Below are 26,684 nucleotides of genomic sequence, written 5' to 3' on the forward strand. Positions count from 1 at the left end.
TGAAAAATGCCGACAAAACCTTTCTGTGCCAGGCAACATCTTTCTTGATTCCACTAAGGCAACTTATAGGATTATATTACATGAACTGTCCTTACTGTTTTACATGGAAGTGGGAAACCTTAGTCGTTGTCAGGAAAATCACATTTTCAGTGTTAAATTGGCAAATGGTTTGCTCTCAAGGGCATATATACATTTCCTTTATTTTTATGTACATACTTGCATGACTATTTTCAGGCACTCCAGCTCTTATCAGAAGTTATTCCAGTACACATTCAAATAAAGAGTTGTGAGGAGGAGGAAAGCCACATCCATGGAGCCTGTTCAGATATCCCCATCACTATGGACTCCAACTCACATCTTTTTGGGTTGAGTGGAAGGCTGGAGAGGAAATCTTCTTGCTGAGCAGACTGTGGTGGTATGCCCCTTCCAGGTTATTTAGTTAGACTTTAAATCTGGGTTCCTGCCTTCTCAGAGAAGGCTAAATATCACACAAAACTACAAATCCCAGGATTTCATAGCATTGAGCCATGGTAGTTAAAATAATGTCAAACTGCATTAATTCTGCAGTGTAGATGCATCCTGAGCTTAAATACCCTCTACTACGTCCCAAGGCACTTTCTCTTCTTGATGTTCTCTGAATGCTTGGTCACTCTTGGAACAAGCTTGTAATGTTCAGATGGATTTAGAAATTTAAATGAGTGCTATTTTGGACTATGGGCCTGAACAGATAGGCCAAAATAAAGCTGTTTCAGCTCACTTTGGAGGTATGCTGTTTAAATGATGCCTGCAACCTAAGAGGCCAGAAGCCATACCAAAGGCATGCTCCAGACCTAAGGACTAGGATGCAACTTTGACACAGCTTCTGGCCTCTTAAGATGTGTGTGTCATTTAAACAGCATACCTGAAGTGATCTGAAGTAGCTTTATTAACGATCTTGCTGGCTGTGGGATTCTAAAAGCTGTAGTCCCAGCAACTATTCTAGGCTTTTGGATGGGGAGTACAGGAGTAATATTAATATTGCAAGAATTATAATATTATTCGTGTCACTTCAAAAGTAGGTTCCACTGAGTTTGGTGGGATCTAGGTAAGTATGTGCAGTTTTGCAGCCTTCATTCCCAACCTGTAAGGGAAGATTAGAGCCTGTATGGTGTAGTGGTTTAAGTGTTGGACTATGAATCTGGAAAACCAGAGTTCAAATCCCTGCTCAGCCATGGAAACCTACTGGGTGACCTTGGGCAAGTCATATTCTCTTAAACTTTGAGAAAGGCTATGGTAAAACCCCTCTGAAGAAACCTTGCTAAGAAAACTCTTTGATAGCTTCACCTGAGGGTTTCCATATGTCAGAAGGCACGCAACAACAGGAAGAAAAGATCAATGATGTCCTCCTTTACCAGGATAATGTATGAAAGCTATTGTAAAGTACTTTGCCCAAAGCCCTCACTGAATACTGTTAAATACAGCAGAAGGGTAGAGTGAGATTTCCACTCGTATGAAATTTACCTTACAGCTGTTACATGCCCACTTATTTGTCTAAACTTAAGGAGATCTAGTCATATAAGGGAATTACATTGTTGTATTCTGTTTCCACGTGTTGTCACCGCTGTGAGATAAGCAGAGGAACTTCACCTTGCTACATGCCCTTGTTGAAAAGATCTTCTTACTGGAACCTGATCTGGCTACGTTTTCCCAAGAGTTGGCAGAATTTAAAACTGTTCCTGGTGGTAAGAGAAGTGTGGCTTTCCCCCCCTTAAAAAATCAAAACAAAATGAACAAACACCCCTCTCACTTTTTTGAAAGCAATTACTCGCTTCAGTATTATGCATGCACCTCTTATCTACCCTAAAAATCTGTTATGTTTTTGTTTTTACTTTGTGCTACCTTTTCTAATATGTTGCAGCTTCCCTCAAAGGTCTTGGTGTTGAAGATATGTAAATACATATGTAAGAGACAGCAAAAGAAGTTTTGCACATTGTGGGAAGCCACCTGGAACTGGGTTTCATCGTGCTGAGTTTACAGCGTTCAAACAGAAGTATGAAAAGTAAGGTTCAAACTACTGAGACAAGTAGTTGCCATGGCAATATTCTTAACCTGTCCTCCTGTCACTACAAGGGAATTTGAGAAGAAATATTTAAGTAATGCCCATGAAGCTTCCAAAGCCATATATATATATATATATATATATATATATCACAGATAAATAGATAATTCAGTTAAGCTAATAAAACCCAAGGCTACTAAGGGAGGAACTCTGGAGTCACAGTTCTTTGAAGATCTAAAAATCATATTGACCAGGAACTCATTGAAATTAGCCAGTTTCATTACAAATTTCACATTGCAATGACAATAAGTATTTATAAAGATTTAGAAGAAAATATCTGTGAGAGTGCATCTACACTGTAGAAATAACAAAGCTTGACATCACTTTAACTGCCATGGCGCCATCCTACAGAAGCCTGGGATTTGTAATTTTCAGAGGCACCAGCCCCCTTTGGCAGATAAGGCTGGAGACCTTGCAAAACTACAAATACCAATACTCCACAGGCTGGAGCTGCAGCAAGTGGTGTCAAGCTGCATTATTTCTACAGTGTAGATACACCTGAGTCACAGAAAAAGATATACGTTTTAGAGTACAACTTATTAGATACACCCAGTTCACGTATAGAGGCTTACCACTCAGAGTACCACCTGGATTTGCTGCTTGCCTGGCAATGACAGGTCATCATAATCAATGTGTATTGATTTGATGACCTTTCAAGAAACTGAAAGGTCATCATAATCAATACTCACAGATACCTTCCAGCTTGTCAGAACAAAAGTTTCAAAGATATGTTCTAGACTGTAGTCATGTCTCTTCCTAAGGAGAAAGGAAACAAGAATATATAATAGCCAAACCCATTTATACTTATAGCATGGAAGCCAACATTCATGAAATGGGAATTTTTCTCTCCTCCCCATTTTAACACTCAGATATGTGTCTCTTAAAATCTGCTCTGGAAGTTCCCCAGCTGTGGAAAGCACATCTGTATTCCATTGACAAAAGCAGCTCCATCAGCAGATCAACACCCTCGCTTTTCCCTCATAGCCATAACGGTTGTGTAAGGCAGCAATATAAAAAATGTATGCTGAAGAGATTTTCCTGTCCAAACATCACCAGATACTTCTAAATCTAAAGCCTTCTTTCTAGGGTCTGGAAGATGCTGGTGTTTCACAGTCTCATTTACTATTGATTGCAAGGCATTGTAGTCTCTTTCTCTATGATGGAAAGAATAGAAAATAAGTAGCTGAGTGGCATGTGTGAACCAGCTGGAAGAAATTAGCTTTATTCTAAAAAGATGGATTATAAAATTAATATGGAATGGAGCTAAAGCACACAGCTTAACAAAGAATTAAAATGATAAAATCCTACTCATTTATAGCAAAATCCCAGATAAAAGCTATTCTCATATCATTGGAACAAAACAAGCTGTCTTATAGCAAATCAGACTGTTGATTCATCTAGCACAGTGTTGTCAAGGCAGATGGGGAACAGATCCCCAGAATTTCAATCTGGTGTTTTTCTAGATTTCCTTTTAATGTCAGGGATTGAACCTGGGACTTGTTGAGCTACACCCCCAAAGGGCAAATCCAGACTGATTGAAAAGTTCCTGATGGTCTTTCTGATTTTATACTGGGTTAAAATGAACTAATCGGGGGAACTGGTATAATAAGTCTCTGATCATACTGGAAGTTGACAGAAAATGCTCTGGAATAAATAAAGTGTGTATGGGGATCCAAAATGAAACTGGAAAGAACAGGAATAAAATCTGGGAGTTTCTAATTTTTTAAATTAGTTCGGATGCACCCTCAGAAAGTCTTTTAGCCACAACAATGCTGTTAAAAAATAAATAAAGGCAATCTTTAAAAGTAAAGGCATTGATATGATAACCCTGTTTAAATATTTGAAGAGGTGTCATACTGAGGATGGAGCAAGCTTGTTTTCTGCTGTTCCAGAAAATAGTACCCAGAGCAATGGATTCAAGCCACAGGAAAAGAGATCCCATCTAAACATTAGGAGGAACTTCCTGACAGTAAGAGCTGTTCAACAGTGGAACACGCACTTTCAGAGAGTGGTGGAGTCTCCTTCTTTGGAGGCCAGAGGACCATCCCTTGGGGATGCTTTGATTGAGAGTTCCTGCATGGCATGTGTTCCAGGAGGGTACAGATCGAATGTGTTCCCAGAGAGCTGAAACGTGATGAGGACGTTCCAACAGAGGTGTGTGCGGTATTCTTATCCGTTCTCAAATCCGTTCTCTCATTCCTCCATCTCCTGATTGCTGAGGCGGAAAGAATGACAGGCAGGGAGGCAGGCAGGCAGGGAGGCGAGCGACTGCAGTGAGGGAAGGGGTGTGGTGTTGTGTGTATGTGGTGAGGGGAAAAGAAGGAGGGGAGGGAAGGAAGGAAAAAGGGAGGAAAGGTGGGACAAAGGAAGAGAAAGAGGAAAGCAGGAAAGAGAGAGAAAGAGAGAGGGAAAGGAGAGCCAGAGCAGAGAGCAAGAGGAGGGTCTGGCTCTCGGGGGGAGGGGGCCTCTAGTGTCATGTTCATGGGGCTCCTGTGCTATCACAATGCAGGAGGCAGGGATGCCAGGACCTTCTTCCCTCCAGGAGGAACCCACAAAAGCTCCTCTGTTTGGAGCACCACACAAAAGCAAGCAAACAACTCCCAGAATTCCATACAAAGAGCCAGACAAGAGTTAAAGCGGGGAGGGAAGCTCACAAACCTGAAGGACACACATTACATGCACACAACACAGGAGCAAAAGGGTGTCAAGCTGCCAAAAAGGGGAAATGGGATGACAGCAAGGATTCTTCTTTTCTAACCGGTTTAAAGAGCATGCAATGGCTGCTGGGGCTCTGCCCTTGGTCCAGTCCCCTCCCTTTCCCTTCGCTTGAAGGGACCTCCGTGGAGCTCCCTTAAAGCCCGGCTGCCAGGAGGGGACTTGCCCTTGGCCCATCAAGTTACATAGGTTTTATCCTATTTTCTTCAAACATTGCCAGCATATGAAGCCCCAGCGTTTTAGAGGGGCTTGCCTTCCTTCCCTCCCAAGAGAATCCTCGGACTCCCTTCGGAGGGAAGACAAGCTGGGGGGGGGGCGCTTGCCCTCCTTCCCTCCCAAGGAATCTTCAGAGGGAAGACTTCTCAGTGAGGTTAGAAGCACTCTCCCGGCCAGAGTCCCTAGGCTTACTGAAATCCCCACCTCCCTTCCCCATAGAATCAATCCAAAAACTGAGTTTAAAAGGAGCAGAGGCGAGCCCTTTGGGTCTCTCTGGGAGAATTTTGACCCGTTTTGGATTGATTCCTATGGGGAGAGAGGGAGAGAGAGAGATGGCAGGACATCCCCATAGCCAGGCAACTCGCCTCCCCAGATGAAGACCCATAGGGCTCTCTGCTCTTTTTAAAAACCCGTTTTTGGATTGATTCCTATGGGAGAGAGGGGAGAGAGGAATGGCAGGACATCCCCATAGCCAAGCAACCTCTGCCTCCCAGATGAAGACCCATAGGGCTCTCTGCTCTTTTTAAAACCCCATTTTTGGATTGATTCCTATGGGGAAAGGGAGGTGAGGGATTTCAGTAAGCCGAGGGACTCAGGAGAGGCGAGCTCCATGCCCCAAGCCTCCCTTTTCCTCTTTCCTGGAGCAGCGCCTCTCCCGAGCGTCCAACCACTGAGTGGCGATGTCATCAGAACACAGCCAACAAAACGTAATACAACAAACGTTCTGAGAACGGTTTCAAGAAAAGGAACCTGTGCGGTTAAAATGCGTTCCAACACGTTCTGATCATGTTCCAGTTTACTCAATGCGGTAAAATCAGTTCCAGGAACGTTCTGATCACGTTACGTGCAGAACGTTCTGAGAACGATATGCGTAATCTCCTCTGTGTGACCCTGGGCAGGGAGAAATTGATTTCCATGGTATCTGTTGTTGAATGGCAAGGCCTCAGGGTGGGAGGATATGCAAAACATGTTATAAGCCATTCTGGGCATAAAAATGCTGTTTGAAAACACTGAAATTCTAGACCATACCAACAGTTATCATGTCAGAATGCACAAGGAAGCCATTGAAATCCACAAACACCAAGGCAACTACAACAAGAAAGAAGAAACACTTAAAGTTAGCAAAGTTTGGCTACCAATCCTGAAAAACACTAAAATCAAGACCCAGCAAAATGCAAATGAAAACCACTGAGGGTCAGGGTTTTCCCCCCAGCAGACAATGATCACTAATTAAACAGATACTAATCCTCTTTGCATATCCTCCCACTCTGAGGCCTTGCCATTCAACAACAGAAGAATAAACAGAATAACATGGAAATCACTCCTCCCAACCTAGAGTCACATAGTACATATATACCCCACTCTCTTCCATGCCAGCATTCTCTGAAGATGCCAGCCACAGATGCTGGCAAATAGTCAGGAATAAATTCTTCCAGAACATGGCCACACAGCCCGAAAAACCCACACAAAAAACCCCAAAACACCTATTAGGGATGTTTCAAATTTCAAATTTTTGTTTTCAGATACAAAACTGTCAAGCCTATTATCACCTAATAGTCCTTCAGTGCCCTTTCCCTAGTTCCAGATTATATATATATATATATATATATATATATATATATATTAAAAAATAAAAACTAGCCAGACACAGATTAACTTGTTTCAGACTCTGTTACAATATATACCACCTGAGGCTAACACAGCATGCTTCTGTTGAAATAGGTTCTTCTACTCTGTGACAGTTAATGCCAGAATAAATCTGTTAGACTTTAAGAGGACACAAAACTCTATGGTGCATAATTCCAGACTGTGCCTTTTCCATATGATGTGATTCAAACTTATGAAAGAGACCTTCCTTTACTTTCTAGAAGCTGTGAAGAAATGAAAGGTCTATCATGTAATACTGGTACATTTTACTTTTAAAAGGAGTTTATTTCTTTGAATTACCTACCTCATACAGAACTCAGGAAGCACAGGGAAATATCAGAGAGAGAGAGAGAATTATTTTATTTCAAATTTTAGTACAGTTTTTGTGATAGAATCTTTAAACATGTACAGTAGGGAATAAGAGCCACTAAACATACATGCTGAAGTAAATTAGCATATATTTAACATATATTATGATAGTGCCTTCCAGAGTGTTGGACTATAATTCCCATAATCCTTGACCAATAACCATGTTGATTGGACCCCAAATACCTGCAAGGCACCAGATGACTATTCCCTGTTTATATCCTTTAAATCCTTTTTGAAGAGGATGGGATTTGCTTCTCAGCTCACATACTTTGAATGGCACTACAGCTATTCAAAATCACTTTTGTACCTTCCTATTAACCAATTTTATTCAGTTAGTATTAAGTATCTCAATATTTTGTGAAGATGATGAATTAAAGTAGCAGGTTTTTTAAAAAAAAGCCCTAAGTAATGCAGGCAAATCTTGATTGTGTTGAAATTCTTAATGCATTTACTGAATCAAGTGACTCTTTGCATCAATGCCATTATCTTTGCATTCCTTTTCATGGGGGAATGGCTCCAATTAAAAATGTGATGAACGCAAAGGAAAGCAGAAAGAAGTGATGCAGTTCTGCATAATTTCCTGACTGCTTTAAATTTCAGTGCATTGTGCTCTCAGCACACTTCGGCCCAACAGTCTCTATCTAGTTTTCTTCAAGGGCTCATGTTCTGATTATTGGTGGGGATGGTGCATATTAGTTTCACATGAACTCTTACAACTGTCCGCTTCTTGTTTCTGCATTACTCTTCTTTTATGAGGTGTGGGGGAGGGAAATGTGCAGTCTAGCACAAACACTCAAATGCAGTTTATATGCATATTAGTGTAGAATAGAGATTTTATATGCATTTTAGCATCAAATAGACATTTCATGCACATTTTAGCATAGAATGCACATTTTATATGTATTTTAGCATGAAATACGTATTTTTATAGGATCTGAATATACTTTAAAACAGAAAACTGTACTGTAAGATTTGGAGCAATGCAGTATTGGAAAGTATCAGGATGTCTTCAACTGTCTGTTTATATGTGAGATACAAATCAATTTAATTCACACCAAAATGTATACTGAAAGACCCCAAGGGGACACCCACTATTAACATTTCTAGTCTGAAACTGTTGGGAGTTGTAGTGGTTCTGTTATTTGCTGGCTAACCTGGAATGTTTGAATGTCAAGTGAACAAATACGACACTTATGTAATAATGGTGGCACCCATGTATACAGAGCCCCGCAATTGTTATGCCCTCATCACATGCGAGAGTTGCAGGGTGTGTGGGCACTCCACCCCCAGACAACCCTAGAACGTGATGAAGGTGTCACAAAAGGCCCATCTGTACTGGGCCCTAGTTTCCAGAGTCCTAGTCCAATGCTCAAACCACTATATCACACTGGCTTTCCATTATTCTCTTGCTATAGTGGTTTCTGTTTTATTGCTGAGCATCACAAATCAGTTATACTATTAACTGTAATTTAATTAATATGATTGTGTGTGAATTGTCATTTTAAACATTTATAAGACACCTTGGGAGCTTGTTAGTGATGGTTGGGGTAATTTTTAAAAAAATAAATCTAATTTCATTTTTAAATATTTTAGATACATGTATATACTGTACATTGTCTAGGCAATAACCAATATTTTCTAGAGATACGTATATTTTTTGCACAGAATGAACGTAGCCACTCTCCTCCTGTTAAAGATCTTCTGACGCAGTTCTCTATAATGCTTTGCACCTTCAGTTTCCACTTATGTCAAATAGGATAGCTAATAACTTGGCTTCAATGTTCAGACCCATGCTGAATACTAAAATGTATAGATGATACACTGAACCAAAGGAAATAAACAAGCTATTAGGCACTTTGTCATTCTTTCTTACAAAAATTAAGGAACAATTGTAATGCCTAAGTGAAGCAAATCCAATTACAGTCCCAGAAATTTAAACAAACAATTTTAGCAACTGCTGTATGCTACAAAACACGGATGCTTTGGCACAATTACCTTCTCACCACCAGCAGCAGCAGCAACACTAATACTGCTAATAACTCTAATCATTACCAACACTGTTTGACTCATCATAAGGCAGTTGTTCATTAATATCTATGCGTGAAAAGAGGTTTCTTTACAAATTGTCTGGGATCTGAAGAACTATGCATGGTGCCTGCATATACAGCAGAGTTTTTTTTTCTGGTCAGTTTTTTTTAATATGAGGTGAGATACCCAGACTGGGATGGAATGCAATAAAGAATCCATCCCTATTTCTCAACCAGGAATATTTTCATGGACATGTGAATTTATTTGAACATGATGATGATAGAATAATAGAGTTGGAAGAGATAAAAGGGCCATCTAGGCCAACTCTCTGCCATCATGCTGGACAATACAATCAAAACACCCCCTACCATCTAGTCTTTGTTTAAGAAGGAGACTCCACCACATACCAATGCAGCTCCTTTTTCAATATGGCATCCCTTCAAATATTTAAACATGGCTATAAGTCACCCCTTAACCTTCTCATCTCAAGGTTAAACAAACCCAGCTCCCTAAGCCACAGCATGGTTTCCAGACCTTTTATCATTTTGGTAAAATGGTGATGATGTAAGCTGCAGCCCATGAAAGGATGAGCCAAAGAAAATTTCATAGGCTGACATTGTGCCTGGCAGTTGCATCTTCATAAGGGTCTGGAAACCATGTCCTACGAGGAACGACTTAGGGAGCTGGGGATATTTAGCCTGGAGAAGAGAAAGTTAAGAGGTGATATGATAGCCCTGTTTAAATATTTGAAGGGATGTCATATTGAGGAGGGAACAAGTTTGTTTTCTGCTGCTCCAGAGAACAGGACCTGGAACAATGGATGCAAGCTGCAGGAAAAGAGATTCCACCTCAACATTAGGAGGAGCTTCTTGACAGTAAGGGCTGTTAGACAGTGGAACACACTCCCTCAGAGAGTGGTGGAGTCTCCCTCCTTGGAGGTCTTTAAGCAGAGGCTGGATGGCCATCTGTTGGGGTTGCTTTGATTGAAAGTTCCTGCATGGCAGGGGGTTGGAATGGATGGCCCTTGTGGTCTCTTCCAACTCTAAGATTCTCTGATTCTAAATTGGAACACTCCTGTCTGTGGGTGCACATCTTAACAATTCACTAACAGGGCTTCTGTCCTCTTTTGATACCAACATGAGCCCTGGTTCCCAAGAGAGACCACAGAAGGCAACTGAACATGAGAGAATCTCCAAGTGATGTGTGGCTCACCAGTAAAGATGATATCGCAGTGACCTTGGGCAAATCACACTCTCTCAGCCTACAAGGAAGGCAAAGGCAACCAGCTCCTGGAACAAATCCTGCCAAGAAAACCCTGTGATAAATTGGAATGACTTGAAGGCACACAACAACAAAGGAGACCTGAAATCTACAATCTGTCTGTGGATAGTAGACTGAACTTGCACAGTGTCCAGTTCTCCCCACTGTGGCAAGATTAAAGTAGTCATTTTCAACATTGAATCCACACACATCATATGATGCTATGTCAATCTGTGCAATCATTTTGTCCTCTTTCTCAGTAATACACAATTTGTTATCCTGGAGAGGGATCTAATAATATAACTAAAACCCATCTAGCATGTTTATAACACTGTTTGTATGATGGGGTCCACTAGGAACAGTATAGATCAAATCTGATGCTCAGAGAAGTGAATTACAGTAGTTTGTGCTGTACCTGTGACTAGCAACCCACAATCTTCTTGGCCTGGAAAGTCAACTGACACAGGAAGGACAATGAGGCACTACTGACCAGCAGAAAGACGCCCAGGTTTTGTTAAATTCTTTAAGTCTGGGCAATTTGTTGTCAATGAAAGTAACCAGATAATCCCTTTGTGCCTTTCATAACTCCTGAAAGGGTTATAGTGCCATACTGCTTCTGTGAAATGGCACTGTTACACTTTAACATCATAACTAAGAAATTAGTGAAGAAGAAAAAAATGCTTTCCAAACCAAAGGACCATTTCAGAAGACCATGCTTCAGTTTCAAAAATCCTTTGGAAGCTTCCTAGTACAGATCTACAAAGTTACTACTAACAACCCACAGACAGAATGGAACAAGTGGACATAGAAGTGAAAACAGTCAGGAAAACTGAAGGTACTATATCATGTTTCTTTAAACTAGATTTTAGACTAAGCAGATAGAGCCCTGTTGCCTTTGAACAACATCAAGTATACATGTACTCACTGTATCAGTAAATTCTTTCCTGATTACCTTTGGTATATGACAGTGTTTGTGGCAGGCAGACTCTAGAAAAAATACATTTTGGATTACAACTCCCAGAATCTCCCAGAGAGCATGGCCATCTATGATTGGGGATTTGATCCAAAAAAGTAACTTTTGCCAGCTCTGATGCTAGGTGGCTTGCTAGACTGCTGCCTGGATCATGTAACTCAACAAGCTGATCTCAACCTAAAATAGGCTTTTGTCTGGATGCAAACTTGCTTCACAGATGATAACTCTCAAATCTAATTTGCTTTGCTGCTGTGTGCCTATATTGTTTTTAAAAGCCTCTAAGAGACTTTGGGAGAGACCTTGGTACATTATTATGAAAAGGTTATTTTTCAGTAAAACCTCACTAATTACATTTTCCTGGCCCAGTTTTGCTTTAATCTTTTGCTTCTCTTCAGCTAGTGTTCACAAGGTTGTAGGGTCCTGAACATGTCTTTGAATTATGTTTTCTGGAAAACCAAGTGAAAATTGAGAAGGCAATGGTGTTTAGGCTTGTTGCTGGCCAACTTTCTAGCTCGTACATAAATTCATTTTATCCATTAAGGGTAGTCCAAGCATTTTGTTCTGTTCACATTGTGGTCAACAGGTTGTCCATGGGAAGCTCATAAGCAAGATACATTTTTTCTTTTTTATAACTGAAAATGTATTCATATTCAAAGAGGATCTCAGTTACACATAATAATGTTCCAGTATAACAAAAGCAGAAAAATAAAAAACACAAAACAAGGAAAAATAATCACATCAGTAATTATCTTCAAGTCAGCCTCAACTCATGGCAATTCTGTGGATGAGACAGCTCCAAGACTTCCTATCCTCCACTGCTCCACTTAGTCCCTGCAAACCCATGCCTGTGACCCCCCCCAATTGAGTCCATCCATCTTGCTTGTGGTTTTGCCCTCTTTCTTCTCTCCTTTACTTTCCCTAGCATTATTGTTTTTTCTAGTGATCCATGTCTTCTCATTGGCGGGGTACAGACCTTCACACGGCCCGACTCCCGCGCGGACCGAAAAAGAAGCTCCAAAATGGAGCTTCTTTTTCCGTCGCGTTTGCGACGTAGCGAGGCGCCAGGGGCGCGCTCGCTACGTCACAAGCGGCACGACGCGTACGGACGCTCAGCGTCCGATACGCAAAGATGGCGCCGGCCATGTAGAAGGGCCGGTGCCATCTTGTATGGACGGAGTTCGTACTAAGGCCCAGGGGCGTCTATAAGAGACGCCCCTTTTTTAAAATGGGACGTCCGGAGGACGTCCCAAATGGCGGTGCAGAAAGCACCATTGTGTGGCCAAAGTATGACAGCCTTGATTTGATCATCTTGGCTTCCAAGAAGAGTTTGGGCTTTTTGGCTGTCCACGGTATCCTAAGCACTCTTCTCCAGTACCATATCATGAATGCGTTGATTTTCTTTTTTTGTTGTTGTTGTTCTGTGGCTTCCTCCACTGTCAGCTCTTGCATCCATACATGGCACTGTGGAATACTATTCTGACCTTAGTGCTCTCTTCTATATCTTTGCTCTCCAGGATCTTTTCTAGTTCTTTCATAACTGCCCTACAATGAAGAAATTGAAATAGTCAAAGAATTCCTGTACCTAGGATCAAATATTGACCACAGCGGAGACTGCAGTCAAGAAATAAGAAGAAGACAAGGTCTTCTTGTCTTCTTATTATTTCTTTACTGCAGTCTCCACTGTGGTCAATATTTGATCCTAGGTACAGGAATTCTTTGACTATTTCAATTTCCTCATTGTCCAGACTGAATGTATATATTTCTTCTGTGGTCATCATTTTTGTTTTCTTTATGTTCAGCATTAACCTTGCCTTGACACTTTCATCTTTGACCTTTCTCAGTAACTGTTTCAAGTCTGTGATGTCTTCCTCCAGTATTATAGTGTCATCTGCATACTTTAGGTTGTTGATGTTCCTTTCTCCTATTTTCATTCCTCCTTCTTCTAACCTCCTTACTCTGCTTTTCTTTTAATGTTTTCAGCATATAAATTAAACAAATAGGCTAATAGTAAGCAGGCTTGCCTGACCCCGTTTCTAGTTGGGAACCACCCTGTTTTTTTGAATTCAGTTTTTACCATGACCTCTTGATCTCGATACAGATTTCTCATCAGCACTATCAAATGTAGTGGCACTCCCATGTCTTTGAGTGTATTCCAGAGCTTTCACGATACAATCAAATGCTTTGCTATAGTCTGTAAAACACATGCTTATTTTTTCCTGAGACTCCTTGGTGAGCTCCATTAGCCATCTTGTGTTTGCAATGTGGTCCCTGGTGCATCTTCCTTTTCTGAATCCCACCTGCACCTCTGGAACTTCTCTGTACATGTATGGCTGGAGTTCATGCTGCAGAAGTTTGAGCATTATTTTGCTTGCATGTGAAATTAATGCTATGGTCCTATAGTTGATGTATTCTTTTGTATCTTCTCTCTTGTGGATTGGATGTATATTGATCATTTCCAGTGTGTTGTCCACCTCCTTGTTTTTCATATTTGTTGGCATATTTTAGTTAACACTAGTGTTGTTTCTGCCTGTGTGCATTGAAGTAGTTCAATTGGGATATCATCTGTTCCTGGGGACTTATTTCCCCCCATTCCTCTTTTTGAAAATTCTACAGTCATCCCTCCATATTCATGGGGGTTAGGGGAACAAGACCCCCGTGAATATGGACAATTTGTGAATAGCGCAAGCCCCGCTCACTTACTCCTCTGATGCCTGGGAACGCTGTCCAAAGCACAGGGGGAGGAGGTGGGTGGGGCTCAGCTGAGAGCCCAAATAATCAAACTCATGAATCCCAAGTTCACTGTACTTCAGATTATCTTCATATGGTTCTTCATTCCATTTGTCATTCATTTCCTCATCTGTTTTATATAACTGTATTGTCATTTTTTACCTTCTTGTTTCTGTATTATATTATTGTTTTCTCCATATAGCATCCTTGTCCTTGGTTTGAATTTTCCTTTTATTTCCCAGGATTTTTTTGGATAAGTCTCTCATTCTTCTCTCTTTGGTATTGTCTTGTATTTCTCGGCATTGATTATTATAGTAATTCTCCTTATTCCTGCGCACCAGAGGCTGCAGACTTTAGTAGTACATTTCTATAAAGGTTGACCAAATATCCAAAGAGAAGTCTATTTCTAAATTTAGTCTATACAGGTGGCCCTTAGTAGCTGTGGACTTGCTATCCATGAATTCAAGCATCTGTGAATGGAAAGTCCACATTGTCCCAAATGGCAGTGCATGCATATGGTCACACCACCATTAGGGTCAACTAGTTACATTATCCCAAATGTCAGTGTGGTTATGTGACCATGCCCCAACTGTGGATAATGGCAGTTGTCTCTACTGGCAGCCCAGCCACTTGCACACGCCACCATTGGGGACAATGGAACTCAAGCATCCATGGATTTTGGTATCTGTGGGAGGGTGGTCTGGAATGGATACCAAGGCCCAACTGTACATTATTCTTTCAAATGTTGCAAGTCTTGTTAGATCTTCTATTGGATTGTGGGGAGAAACTTTATCTTTCCAGTAATGAAGGATTAATCTTTTAGCAATCAAAAGGGTGTGAAAAATGCACTTCTGTCATCCATTTGTTAATTTCTATTTGTTAATTTTACTAAAAGTCAACATGGTTTTCTCAAAAACATGTCATACGAACCTAACCTGATTGTGTGTGTGTGTGTGTGTGTGTGTGTGTGTGTAATTAATTGCCAGCTTGGTAGATGAAGGTATATCATGATTTCAATAAGGCCTTTGACAAGGTCCCCCATGATATTTTTGTGAACAAACTAGTAAAAGGTGGGCTAGACAATGCTACTGTTAGTAAAACCTTTACAAGTTTGTAAGTTTTACAAATTAAGTCACCCTTATACAGAATTCCAAAATCCAAAATATCCCCCAAACCAAAATTGTTTTCATGGGTAACTGAGACAATGATGGTTAAGTGTACATAAATTTTGTTTCTTGCAAAAAATTATGAAAAATGTTGCATAAAATTACCTCCAGGCTATGTGTATAAGGTGTATATGAAACATAAACGAATTTTGCTTTGAGACTTGTATTCCACCTCTAAGATTTCTCATTATGTATGTGAAGACACAGATATTCCAAAACCAAGGGAAAAAAGTCTTAAAATTTAAAACATTCCAGGTCTCAAGTATTTTGGATAAGGGAGACACAACCTGTATTATAAGCTGCCCTGAGAGAGATCAGGATATAAACATTTAAATAAATAAATAAATAAATATAGTTGATATATTCTGCATCCACAGATTCAACAATGCATAGCTTGTGAATTAAAAAAAAAATCAAAAATCAAACCTTGATTTTGCCATTTTATATAAGGGGAATTATTTTACTATGCCATTGTATACAATGGGATTTGAACATACATGGGTTTTGGCATCCATGGAGGGGTGTGTGTGTCCTGGAAACAACTCCCTGGGGATACCAATGGCTCACTATATGCCAGTACTAAAATCATGTTCTACCTACTTCAATAATAATACTAACAAATATAATTATAGGACAATATTTCATTGCGTAAATAGGAACTTAATTCATTTATAATTTAATTCATTATATTGCATCTTCTGCCTTTATTGGCATCTGCCCATTGTCTATAATGAATTTCAATCGGGGTAAGAATCAGCTACAGAATATTCACAGAGCAGCTATTCAGAGACAATTAAATTTAAAGCCATGTGCTTACTGCAGTATGTGAATCCACACTGAAGAAGGGTGAGGTAATTTAGGGGCAGGGTGTTCATAAAGAACAGATTATAGTACAAGAAGTCAAGGAAATACATTATTCAAAACTTTACATGCATAGGCTGCAATCCTTTACAGTTCAATATTGCATAGTAGTTCCACATGTGGACCTATCTTGGGCTGAGCCATATGTCACACCATTCAGATTTGTCATCTAATCTGTGAAGTCTCCACACATGGGCATTCCATGTCTTATGGGAAGTTGGCAGAAGCAGAAAACCATCTGGATATGTCTGTGTTGCCAGATGCAAAATGATTACATTGACACTGAGATCTGCTGGGGTCCTCTGGAGATCTTAATGCTGCTGTAGTAATTTTGCATCTGGCTATGGGGACATAGCCAGACACTTCTCTGATCCTGCCTACTCTGCACAAGGCACAGAATGGCCATGTGGTGGTGTTGGTCTTCAGAGGCTGCATGGCAAGTACAGAGGAGGGGAGGGGGTTGGGTGGTGCAAAAGGAGGAAGGAAACAAAAACCTCTGCTGTGCCCCCAAAAGGATGTACACAGGCACAAGGGAAAGTTACATATGCCAGTAGCATGTTGCCAGCTGTAGAAAGCATTAGACTTTCCAAGCACAGCAGTACTTATAAATTATCCCGTAGCTATCGGAAGAAACTGCCTACTCAATAACGCAAACATCCTTAGGTCTCTGGACTTGTTTTTCTTAATTTCTCTATACCTCATCACAGGGAAATCTGTTGGGATTAACAATAGATTTATTTAAGGAGGGTTGCCCAGAATATACCCTGTTAGAATTCATTGGCTACCATTTGTTTGGTCATTAGAAATTGCTTCCCCACCAGCCTCTGCAAACATGCTGTTGCTCCAATTGTCAGCAGATCCTTTGTGGGTTAGAGGCTATGTTAAAATCTACAAGCTTCCATCACCCTAGAGGTATAATTAATACTGCAGCATGAGAACAATTGATTGGCTAGCAATTGATGAAGTTAAGTTGATTGGTAAGTGAATTAGATTTAGAACGATTTGTGACTCGTTGCCTAGGGACCCCTTAAAGATTTTGTGTTCAGATTATGCATTTTATTGATACAGTGAAATAAAGAGAAACAGAGCAAATGAATAATCAATGATTATTAGAAGACGTAAGAGGTCTATTCAAACCATTCTTCAGTATAAATGGGGAAAGTTTGGCTCTTTAGATGTTGTTGGACTACATCTTCTAGCACCTCTCACCGTTGGTTGTTCTGACTAGGGCTAATGGGAGATATTGTTCACCAATATCTGGAGGACCACAAATTGCCCAGCCTAGAGGAAGCTGTTATACAGTACTTTGCTTATACTGAGGAGAGCTATTTGCTTATTTGCTTATGTATTAAATAGATGTGGGAAGAGTCCTGGTAGACTGGGGCCAAAGTCCAGTTCACGACATAGCAGCAATCCTAGTTTTTCAGATGTAACTCAAAAATAGTAGTAGAAGTAGCAAGGTTAAACTACAAACAAAAAATAGGCCTATACTAACTACTATACCTACTAATACAAACCAACTGAGAAATTGTATCAAATAACAAAAGACTAAAAAATACAAAGGGAATATATATAGCTTCCAACTTGTCAGTTAATGGTTATAGTTATATAATAATTCAACTTCCTCTATTTCAAATAAAGTGTATTTTAACTTTTATTAGCATACAACTAAAATACTATACACTGTATACTTTGACTTATTATTCTATACTACTATTCTTCAAATCCCAAAACTTTGAATTTCCCCAAATCCTCTTATATATTTAATAATAGAATCTCATTCTTTTAAAAGAAATATTTATTATTTTCCCCTAAGACAGATCAATTTATGAGTTTTAACAAAATTCCATAATTATAATCTATCTTCCTGTAAAAAAATGGCCATAGCACATATTCTGACAATTAAAGTATTATATTATATAGTTCTTGCACAACTAAAGTTTTATCTTGACAATATCTTAACCAGACTACAAATCTTCGTTGAGTGTTTTCCAGTTATTCATGGATCAATATAAACTGATCTCTCTCTTTTTGAGAAATCACACAACAGATATCAAATCCCCCAAACCCTACAAATATTTCCCTAACCGGATATCACTCAGTCATTACAATAAAATATATTTATTTATACCTTAACATGGAGTCTTTTAAAAAATCTCCACTAATGTACAAAGTAAACATGTAAGCTTGAAGATACATATATAGTTTCATTTTTCTTAAATATCTTATTTCTTTTACCAAGTTTAGTCACAATTGGCATCCCCTCTTCCCCCTGTACCATCACCATTCTCTCAAACTTCTTCATTGATGTAATACTGTTGAGTAACTTGAGTTCTTATGTGATATCCTAAAAAATAAATGATAATGTCATCTGTCCCATTTCTCAATCTTGCAATCCAGGAATTCAGTTCATAAATTTCATCCCTAGCCTTTTAGAAGACCTTCCTTTTCTCTAGTCATCATTTTTCTCTCTTTAAGTTCCATCACATCATCCAAATATGTAGAATTTATAGATATGTGAATCAATGATTCTCTTGTGTCTTTCAGTTCAATTCCTAATCCTTCTCTCAACATTTCTGTCAGGTCCTTCTTCAGTTCACACCTTAAATCAAAATTTACTTGGTTCATTTCTTCTCTTAGCTGTTCTCTCATTTGCGTTATGTCTTCCAGAATCAACTGATTTGAGTCTATCTTAATTGGATAATTCACTGGGACCCTTCTTATCCCTTTATTATGCAGTCAAAACACAGCATATATTGTGCTATATTACAAAGTTGGATAGTCCTTGGGTACAGACTTGCTGTCTCCAAAGAAGAATTTATAAGAATCATTTTGATCTTATTCTCAGGATCTTTCCATGTAAATTGCAAAAACTAGTATTGTCAACCTGCAACCATACCATAACAGTTGCACTGAGGAGATGCCCTTGAAGATGGTGAGATGGCTTCTTAATTAACCCCCTGGGAAGTGATTTAAAACCAAGGGCTTGCTTATGCAATATACCTACAAATACTTGCATGAGGGAAGTTTGCACAAAAAGTTATATGCCTGATCAAAGGTATCTTGAAGTGAATGATATTTGACTCAGGAGAGGTGGTTGGGATATGCATCCTGGGTTTTGTTGCAGTGAATGCTGTAAAGCAGGGGTAGGCAACCTGCGGCCCGCGGGCCGGATGCGGCCCGGCAAGGCCTTGGGACTGGCCCCAGCCCGGTCCTGCCGCCGATTGCCGCCGGGGCCTTTGGCCTCTCGCGCGCAGGGGCAAGGGGGGCAATTGTCTATAGACGCCTCAGAAACATGCATTTATATTAACATTTTTAAAAAAATCAGCAATTTTTTTTGCATGTCCTCCACTTTCTTTTTAAAAAAGTGTCCTCCATTTGAAAATTTTGTCCTACATTTGTCCTGGTTTATTTATTTATTGAATTTTTTTAAAAATTATTTAATTATTTATTTTTTGGCTTCGGCCCCCCAGTTGTCTGAGGGACAGCAACCCGGCCCCCGGCTCAAAATGGTTGCCTACCCCTGCTGTAAAGTGTTGCAAAGTGTGTAGGAAGAAATATCTATCTTTATAAACACAGGGCTATGCAGAAGGCGTTTGCCAGATAAGGTATGTAACCAGGACAGGAGCTATGCCTTAATGCCAGCTCACTCTTGGGGAGTTAAATATTAGATTGAATTACTGACTGGGTTATGCAGCCCTGGGATCATCAAGGTTGGAGGCACAAAGGACTGCAAAGGCAAATCCTCAATGAATTATGTTTTATTTCAAAGGAAAAATCAACATGCACTCTTAACAATCACTCACACAAGCACACAAGGACTGAGAAATAAAGATGTTAGGTAGGAATAGAGTAAGGCCTTCTAATGGAGATACAACACCTGATTGGATGCTTCTCCTCTTGATAATGTTCTGGGATGGGACAAAAGGAACACAATTGCTCCTGAGGCCAACAGAGTTTGGTGAGCAAAAGAGGAGTCTAGCAAAGTAAAAATTGGCAGCACATCTGCCTGCAAACCAAGCTAATCCAACTAAACAAAGGAAAGGTTCCCCAATTTATAGAAAATTTGTGCCCTGGGGCAAAATACAGGAAGTTGATGTGCCCAAATGGTCCAAATCTTTGATATACTTAAGTGACACTTTGCAGTTGGGTCTTTGAAAGATGTAATGTGGGGTGTGAATGGGTGTATTCCTGCAGCAGGTTGGGAAGGCTGTCAGTAACTCCTTGGCTCATAAACCATTGACGGAGTATAGCAGAGTATCTGACGAATCTTTCGAAGTGTTGTTCACAGCCCTCAGCGAAGATAATAGCGGATGGATGTCTTCCAGAAATGAAGGAATGCACCTCGCCGGGAACTGTCCAGATTTCACTGCCAGGCTTCTGCTGATTAACGACCAGACAAGCCAAGCTCCCAAAAGTGCTTATCTTTATTTACAAAATGCAAACCAAATAACCAACAAGACTTTTACTATACAGAACTCACAATCACTCCTCTCTCAAAACCCACACCAATTACCAGAAGTCCCTGAGTTTATATAGACACAATGCCATGCAGTCCTACAAACTCAGCCTCTCCCTGTCCCACACAGAAAGCTGTCCCCTGTGTATAAACAGACACATGTTCATTTTTCAAGCTTCCTGCACACTGGCAGTAGAATGACCTTGTTGCTATGATCAACAGCTGTAGCTCATCAGCTTCGTCCTCTGGGTGCTGATTGCTCATGGTCGCCACACATCTAAACATTTTGTGTTAGTTAACTTTTAACCATTAACAAAGGCCTGTTGGAAGAGATCTGTCTTAAGAATCTTCTTAAAGGCTGTGAGAGTAGAAATGAGAGTAGAAATGAGAGTAGAAATGATCTCCTTCGACAGGTCATTCCATAGCATGTCTGCCATGTACCTACAGAAACATCTTTCTTCTTACACTACTTGTCACAGATCATGCTTAGTATACTGACTGATGCTATAATTGAAAGATCACATTTTAAATTTTTTAATTAAATATAAACAGGTCGTATAAGAAGGCAATAAAGAAGTTAAAAAGAAAGAAATGAAAATAGAAAAAAACATACGTACATCCTTTTATAAATATACAAAGTGGCTGGTAATACCATATATGCAGTTTCCATTTTTTGAAATCACTAGGCCTTACCACTTCTTTAACTTTTATCTTCTTGATTCCATTTACCTAACCATTCTATCATATCTATCTTTCCTTTTATATCCTTCATGATATTCTTTAGTCAGCTTGCTCATCACTTCCCTTCTCACTTTCTTTAACCTTCTCATTGACATAAGCCTTCATTACTTTTTTCTACTTGTTCCTTCATATCTAACTATCCAGTCTTGTCCTTAATGGCAATCTTTAATCTACTTGCTCATCACCTTCCTTCTCACTTTCTTGCACCTTTTCATCAATGTACCTTCATTATTCTTCCTGGTCATTCCTTCATATCTGCCTTTTCCTTTTTATCCTTTATGGATAAATCTTTGCCTTACTTATTCATCACCTTCCTTCTCACTTCCTCATATGAAAGATCACTTTTTTGAGCCTTTAACAGTATAGTCCTATTCATTTTGGTTGGTGTCACTGTGTTCAATGTATCTTATTCCCAAATAAGTGTGCACTGGATTACAGCCTAGGAATTGTTTTTTTCTGTGAATTCTCCAAAATTTGGAGTGGGATGGGCAAAATGTGCCTACATCAGCCTTTTTTTGTGGACTGCTAATCCTTCCCTAAATTCTGAACACTAAGTCTTTTTGGGAAAAAGGTGAAATTCAGTTCAGGGAAGTGTGCTAGATAATTCTATGTAGTCTTTCAAACCATGAATCTCAGGTTTCCATTGGATAGAACACTGTCAGTTAAAAGAATATCAATTTATCATAATCTTGAAGTATGTATACACTACTCATCCTCCATACTTGAAGATATATATGGGCAGACAGAGAAAAGAAAACAGAGTTTTTAGGTGATCTCTTTATACCATATTTCTGTGTCATCACCTGCTAATGTTATACCATTTGTATTCATGACCTTTCCAACAGTAAACTAGAGAATGTCATTCTGCTTCTGGATTTTGCCAGACAACCTACCAAAAGAGTTTAATATCTGAACACTTGCAGTTTGCTTCCAGACTCTTAATTCTGATTGGGAGATGTCACTCCCCTAGTATACAATTCTACATTCACATGCAGGGAACACCTTAGGTTTCTGCTGTTTGTTATACACTGTCCATTCTAGAAGACCTTTATCATGGTGAATACTACAGCATTAAACACCTACTGTTTTTGTCTTCTCCTCCCAGAGGTAATTTGGAGAAGCAGATGATAGAGACTCAGATAGGCTTTTTGGCTGGATTTTTACATTTACTGTATCAACGATTTCAGGAGGTCCTCAGCTGAGATTATATCATGAGTGCAAGAATCAAATCTGAAAGAAGTTGAACATTGTTACCCTGAAAGTGTCAGTGACAATTAAATGAACTGTGGGTCATTGTGTTAGTCTTCTGCACATGAATGAATTTCTGTTTGAATGTAATTTTTAAAATAACCTTGCAGACCTTGGGCATCAGCTGGAAAACCACTAATGCCAGGAAGGCTCAAATTGGTCAGAGGCTCCATGTTTCTTATTGTCTGCTTTTCAAAGGCTTTGCAGAGTTTTTTTAAGACTAAAAGAGTTTTTAAAGGCTGTTGAAAGGAGACACAAAAGAAGGGATGGCTATTTATATTTGCAGGAAATCTGGACTTGAACCCGGAACCTCAGGTGACCACTTGTGATTGGTGACATTGTGTCAGCGGGGCAGTGAATCTTTAAGGGAGCTATCCATTGTGCTGAAACCTATATCCCTGAAATAGTTTCAGCACCTTGGATAGCATTTCAAAGTTATAAAATCCAGAGATGATTCATTGCACCACTGTCATGGAAGGCAACAGTTGCCACCGAATATATTTATGAAGGGATCCATTTACTCTCATGAGGGTTAAAGCAGGATGACCCTGTGGTCATGTATGCAAGTCTCTAGCATCTTAGCTTTTCAGGAATGCACTGGAATATCTGCAAAGGGCTTCTACTCAATGAAGTCAACTGAATATGAGTAGTAAGCTGATCCATAGCAGTGGAGATTGGCAGTTCCAGTAATAGACAGAAAGTGATCTACTATAGAGTTTAGCCTCAATTTCAAAGGAGAAGCAGAACCCTATAGCTCAAACAGGCACAGCACTTTGGATATTTCCTTCAAAGGGCAGACAAAAATTGGGTTGTGATTCACTGTTCCACCGACGTCAGAACAAATGAAAATACCACAGTCTGTGTGTTCTTTCAGGTACAGAAGGAACAGCAATCAGCAAGCAATATTTAATGTGAGCCAATCTGATTGGCAGGCAGATTAAAGCTACTGAATTATTACATCTTTCTAAGAACCTGTTGTTTCCCTTTTTATTCTTTTGACTCTCTGATCAATAGAAAAGTTCTCCCTTGTTGCACCACAGAATATATCTCAAGCAACTGACCACAGGGATTCTGGATAGGAGAACACACCTCTCAATTGCAAATTTTGAAATTGTTGGTGGCAATACCCAGTCTGTGAAACTCTGTATGAACCTCTTGGTTTTGTTCATATCTTAATAGGTAAAGACCTGTTTATTCAGGTGGATGTTTGGCAACTCAGTTGCTACTGAGGGGCTTTTAAGTGGTGGGTGATTTTGTTTAAAAACAATGCATTACTAAATAGGTTTTTTATTCAAATGTACTTTAATATTTATTTAATTGTGTTCAGATATTTAATTGTGTTCAGATATTTTATTCTGTGTCTTTATATCCTATTTTCAAAAACATCTTGTTGTGAACCACTTTGCACTCCAATGTTTAGAAACAATCAGGATATAAGCCAAATAATCAATAAACCGACAGGCACCATCTGATTTGAAAAGTATCCTTTGTGGCTGTTTGCTCCATTGTTGAAAACTCAAGGTTTTTCAAAACCTTCATTTGTAGACAATTTCATTCTTTGAGATAGAATTTGCAGAGAAGATTTATCCCTCTTATGTAACAATACTATCTCATATACACTCAGTCGTCATGTTTGTATTAGGAGCAGAAGGAAATTGTTTGGAGTAAGGTATGTTATTGTAAGAAGGAAGAGAGAGAGTACCTATTTACCATTGGCATGGTGGTTAGAATTTGATTTGTTTTCTGGTGGAAAGTGGATGGAGAGTAAAAGGGATTAACTGTGTATGAGTGTGTTTAGAAAATTACAAATTTTAATCATATTCACCCTGAACTCAGTTATATTGTGAATTTCATTTCACTAGTGCTCAAATACAAACACTCTTTATACTTAACTCTGGACAACTGTATGCAAACCATACACTTAAAGGATTTAAGGACATGTCTTTATCTTTGTATTGCTTTTAGCAGAGGTAGACTATGAAACATCCATTCTTGGATCTGATCACAACAATTATTCACATGCACACCCTTAACTGAAAGGATGTACATTTTCATTGGTATCACAGCAGCTAAAAAAGATGAACAATAATACAGTTCTGAACATGGGAGTCAGTAGTGCCTTCTTGACAAGTAAATATACACTGTTTAAATTGTTGCTTCAACTATTTAGAGGATATGGCTGGTGCTTCATTTAGGCTCACTCCTCCAGATTTGGTGCTATGTGCTAAATCTAGTGTTAATATCCAGCTATTCAGTTCAGCTAGTTACTTTTCATCCAAATAACCCTTCTTGGGCTTAGGTAAATATGGAAAAACAAAGAAGAAGAAATGGCATGAGAAGGATACCTTGAAGAAAATTTAAAAAATGGTTCATGTTCTGAAGTGTGTCATCATTATGCAAGAAGTGAAAGCATTGGGTGAATTAAAACACAAGGGAAATAACTAATGGAAATGTCTGTATAATTATCCTATTCATGTATGCTTCCTTTATGCAATGACAATTCATGTAATTATCATGGTTTCAGGACAAACTGCAAAATAGGTCTCAGGTGCGGAGTCTGCTTTACAGTTGTGGGCCCCTACATAGGACATGTTCCTTAAAACAGATTCCCCCATTCCATGATATGTGGAAGATGGAGGTGCCAGGCAACAAGAGTGTGGCAGAATGCTCATGTTCAGCAGCTGCAGTCCCAGGTTGCTTTGACAAAAAGGTAATTCTGGGAGGGGAGAGAATTACATTATTTATTACTTTATTATATTTAGTATATTTTAAATGACACTTCCACTGAGTGAGAGCTAAAGGTGGCATAGAAGTAAAAAGAACCAAATACTAAGCTGAAAAAATCTGAATGAGCCAATCTGGAAAAACAAAGAGTGATGAACAGCAAATACAGAGGGCAGCACTAACTATTAAAAACTCAGCAGAGTAGCGTTGTCTAAAGGATAATGGAAAGGAGGCTACCTAAGCTTTTTGGGAATGTAGTCCTACACCTGTTGCAGCCTGCCTCTCTCTCTCTCTCTCTCTCTCTCTCTCTCTCTCTCTCTCTCTAATCTCCCCTATTATCAGTAGTCACCACCCTGAACTTTCTAGGTGGTAGGACCAGAGCTTGGACATGGTGACATGCTTAAGCTACCCATTACTGAGCAATGGAAGAACGATGCTCCAGGACTTACAGCAGCTTTGAATATTGAATGAAAATTTCAGGCAGGCTTCTATGGGAGGAGATGGTCTTTCAAACAGTCTAGTCTCAATCTATTTAGGGCTTGATAGGTAAGAAGGAGCACCTGGAATTGCACTTGGAAACAAACTGGACACCAAAGTACCTGTATTGAGACTGAAATTATGCTGTTTGTAAAAGCACATGTCAGATAATTATTGGGTTACTCTGCTATTTGTAAGCATGCAAGTTGTCATAACAGAGTCTGATAGTTCAGCATAAATACTAGTACAGCCACATGAAGCTAGTAGACAGTTCAGAGATCAAGTATAAATGGTCAAAATAGAGCCCTACTAGAGAAAAGCAATCTCAGTAAGGTAGATCCAAAGCCAAAGTCAAACAACAGTCCAGGGTTTTAATAGTTTCATTCTCAATTGCAAACAAGCAAGGAGGTTCCAAGGGATAAAGTCAAACACAGTCCAAGGTCAGGTAATTTCAGATCAGTCACAATAACAAATAAATAATAAAATAATAAAATAATAAATAATTTTTTAATTTCTATCCCGCTTTTTGCCAGGCAATCAAAGCGGCATACAGCAAGTTAAAATGCATTCATATATACATAATGCCCCCCTTAAAACAAGATTAAACAGTATAAGATTAAAACTACATATTAAAATCTGATTAATGCAAATAATAATAATCATGGGCAGAGTTCAATAGATGGGAAGTCTTATTCGTGGCTGAGTATTTTATTATGGGAAGGCCTGCCAGAAGAGATCTGTCTTAATGGCTTTTTTAAAAGCTCTCTAGATTGGTAATTTGACAGATCTCATCCAGCAGGCCATTCCATAAATTGGGAGCGGCAGCAGAAAAGAGTCACAAGATACAAAGAACAGTAGAATCTGTCACTTAGGAACAGCAATTTTTTTGAGCCACCTAAATGATCATGGCTGAGTTGCTCCGCTGCAGATACTCCTAATATTAAGTCTTCCCATGAAGGAAGTCCTTACACTTGA

The sequence above is a fragment of the Sceloporus undulatus genome, chromosome 4 (genome assembly GCF_019175285.1).
Source record: "Sceloporus undulatus isolate JIND9_A2432 ecotype Alabama chromosome 4, SceUnd_v1.1, whole genome shotgun sequence".
Taxonomy (NCBI): Eukaryota; Metazoa; Chordata; class Lepidosauria; order Squamata; family Phrynosomatidae; genus Sceloporus; species Sceloporus undulatus.